The sequence below is a fragment of the Phyllobates terribilis genome, unplaced genomic scaffold (genome assembly GCF_046119375.1).
Source record: "Phyllobates terribilis strain yellow unplaced genomic scaffold, ASM4611937v1 Scaffold_37__1_contigs__length_12642776, whole genome shotgun sequence".
In the NCBI taxonomy this organism is placed as follows: Eukaryota; Metazoa; Chordata; class Amphibia; order Anura; family Dendrobatidae; genus Phyllobates; species Phyllobates terribilis.
Window position 1 is genome coordinate 730,427 of NW_027362797.1, and position 3,661 is coordinate 734,087.

General features: G+C 45.5%; 2 pseudogenes; both read left to right on the forward strand.

Annotated features, from left to right (window-relative positions):
* The first annotated feature begins 529 nt into the window (after nucleotides 1-529).
* On the forward strand, nucleotides 530-735 carry LOC141182939 (U2 spliceosomal RNA; annotated as a pseudogene).
* Nucleotides 736-1,327: 592 nt separating this feature from the next.
* On the forward strand, nucleotides 1,328-1,417 carry LOC141182932 (U2 spliceosomal RNA; annotated as a pseudogene).
* The last annotated feature ends 2,244 nt before the right edge of the window (nucleotides 1,418-3,661 follow it).

Genomic DNA, 3,661 nt, shown 5'->3' on the forward strand with positions numbered 1-3,661 from the left:
CATTACAGAAGTTTTTCATAGGTATTTGAGGCTTGTAAACTGAAATAAATGCTTGTTGCGAAGGTATTTTATTTGTTTAGATTAACACAGCCTTGGAAATAACTGACTTCAGTCAACACGTTTTTTCTACCTAACATGAGAGCACCAAATTGTGGACACAAAGACCCTAATTCCATCTATTTGTCACTTACTGGGCTGCTTGCTGTAGTTTTGATAAAATCACTGTTTTAACAGCAGGAGATTATCCCTAGAGGACTAGTAAACCTGCTGCCATGGAGTCCTCCATTTTCATGAGCTCTGTGTAATCCTGCGTCCACTAATGATTGGTAGCTTTCTGCCTATGCACAGTGTACACAGAAAGCAGTCAATCAGTGGTGTGGGCGAGGTTAAACACAAGCAGTATAGTTGTGGGTTTTAAGGTGTCTATTGATGAACAACATGTCTTCCTAAGGGGAGTCTCAGTCCCTATCCCTACAATGGGTGCCTTCTTGGGGCCAGGGTGCAGCCATAGGCCAAACCAATTCAGGTAATCGCTTCTCTGCCTTTTGGCTAAGATCAACTGTAGTACCTTTTCTTATCAGTTTAACATCTGATATGTCCCCTATATGTCCACTTATTTTCACACATTCTCTTCACCTCTCCCCCCTAATGTCCCATGCGCCTCAAGACCGGGAAGGGTTGGGGGGTAGAGAGGGTAACTAATTATTGAACAAACGAGCAGCGGTCCCACCTGCTTCCCAATCTGGAGGCTTCCTACATACTGAAGCTGGCTGCTGCAGCACAGCCAGATAAAAGCCACTAGCCCATTATGACACGTGCAATGTCTGTTCCATTCTTCCATTCTTGCATTATTCCATTGTCCCATTGTTAGGAGGCAATGGAGCAATAGGACAATGGAGCAATGGAATAATGCAAGAATGGAAGAATGGAACAGACATTGCACGTGTCATAATGGGCTCCTAGCTTTTATCTGCCAGTGCTGCAACAGCCAGCTTCAGTCTGTAGGGAGCCTACAGACTGGGAAGCCGGGGGGGGGGAGGGGACAGCTGCTCGTTTGTTCATTAATTAGTTATCCTCTCTACCCCCCCCCCCCTCGGTCTTGAGGCATGTAGGACATTGGGCAGGGGGGGGAGAATGTGTAAAAATAGGTGGACTTATGCAGATTAAAAACGTTTGGGGTGCATCTGCAACAAGCAGTATATTTGTGGGTTTTAAGGTGTCTATTGATGAACAACATGTCTTCCTAAGGGGAGTCTTTGTCCCTATCCCTACAATGGGTGCCTTCTTTGGGCCAGGGTGCAGCTCTAGGCCAAAACCAATTCAGGTAATCGCTTCTCGGCCTTTTGGCTAAGATCAAGTGTAGTATCTTTTCTTATCAGTTTAATATCTGATACGTCCACCTATTTTCACACATTCTCCTCTCCCCCCTAATGTCCCATGCTCCTCAAGACCGGGAAGGGTGGGGGGTAGAGAGGGTAACTAATTATTGAACAAACGAGCAGCAGTCCCCAGTATGCTCCCTACATACCCATTATGACACGTGCAATGTCCGTTCCATTCTTGCATTTTTCCATTGTCTCATTGTTAGGGGGCAATGGAACAATGGGACAATGGAAGAATGGAACAGACATTGCACGTATCATAATGGGCTCCTGGCTTTTATCTGGCAGTTCTGCAGCAGCCAACTTCAGTCTGTAGGGAGCCTACAGACTGGGAAGCACTGGGGACCGCTGCTCGTTTGTTCATCAATTATTTATTCTCTCTACCCCCCACCCTTCCCGGTTTTGAGGCGCGTGGGACATTAGGGGGGAGAAAAGAGGAGAATGTGTGAAAATAGGTGGACTTATGCAGATTAAAAACATGTGGGGTGCATCTGCAACAAGCAGTATAGTTGTGGGTTTTAAGGTGCCTATTGATGAACAACATGTCTTCCTAAGGGGAGCCTTTGTCCCTATCCCTACAATGGGTGCCTTCTTGGGGCTATGGTGCAGCAATAGGCTATAACCAATTCAGGTAATCGCTTCTCGGTACCTTTCGAAAAGGCGGCTTTGGCCGTCGGCCACCCTAGCAGATTGATGGACACTGGGGTTTAGGCCCTTATTAGTACGCCAGGTGGCTAATATAGTCATCTAGTGGAAAGCATGGCCCCCCAGGATCGACGCCATTGGGCCGGGGAAGATCGAAAGCCCGAAGTGTGAAGTGCCCCAGGATTGGTGACCCTGGGGTGCCTTAACTCACTGGTATTGGGAACCCCACTTGAGTTTCTGGCACATTTGCACAAGCACTTCAAATTTTCTTTCTTTGCACACACCCTTATTCCGGGCCTTCTGGCCTTTAGGATCTGGAATTTTTCAATTCCCGGTCGAAGGTCCAGGCAGTATTATACTGTGAAACCTTCGCTATTTATTTAATCTTTTTGTCACTGTGTGTGCACTTATTCACTTGTGTCACGTCCTTCTAGGATTTTGTCGGTATGCTTTTCCCTAACTGGTTCCTCTCTTGGCAGGTCTAGGGGGAAAGTGTGTGGCCATCAGGTTCCACTCCCCCCTGAACCACCCTGGCTCTCCTCTTTCGGGAGGAGAGCATTGTTGGCTTCCCTCTTCCGGGAGGGAAGCACAGTCTTTGGCTCCCACTGCCTTGCTCGGGTGAGAACTCGGGCAGGCGCTGGGGGTAAGATTGGGTCGCCTCTGGCTTTGGCTGGAGGTGGCTATTTGTCCCTGGAATAAACATCAGACAGCACTAGTCCAAGTTATACACTCATGTGAGTGACGCCTAAGTTTCTCTCTCTCACCTGTAGAGTGTTAGCTCTTATGATCAGCAGGGTCCACTCTCTCTTCTGTATACTACAGTGTAAGCTCTCTTGGTCAGCGTGGTCCTCTCTCTCTCCTGTAGCGTGTAAGCTCTAATGGTGAGCAGGGTCCTCCATCTCCATTAGAATGGAAGCTCTTGTGGTCAGTGGGGTCCTCTCGCTCTCTTTTTCTCTCTCTCCTGTGGAGTGTAAGCTATACCAGCCAGGTCCTCTCTCTCTCTCTCTTCTCCTCCACGTGTATTTGCTGAGCAATTACAAGCTTTCCTGTATTGAGATTCTCTCAAATTTATTCACCGCCAATCAACTTATTGGGCAAAATTCATCGAAGTTGGCAAATACTAATTTCAAAATATCTGCTCATCTCTACTCAGCACCTTCTGATGACTAACTGAAAATAAAACAAAAAAAATACTATGCAAACACAGGGCCACTAAAAAAAACAAAAAAATCAAAACAAGAAATAAAACCCCTACACATACCACATACAAAAATTTGCAATTGTTTTGTTTTAATCAAACTGCTTCTACAATCATTGGATGCTATGTTTAACCACATCCCGGAATGTGATCAAATAAAAGAAATTGCGGCACTGATAATATTGATGGTCATTCCTGCTAAACTGTTATATTTTATTAAATGTGCAAATATTCATGCTTGTTTCTCATTTTTGTTTGCTTCTCTTTATAGTAACCATGGAGGCTTTCTCTTTAAAAAAAAAAAAGTTAAATTTCACAATTGTGAGGAATGTGCCAATGGATCATTCTAGATGAAAGAACAAGGCCGATGGCAATCATTCCCTTGACATTCACGTGTTTTCGCAGAAGAACAGGCAGCCAAATAGTACTGTTCTGT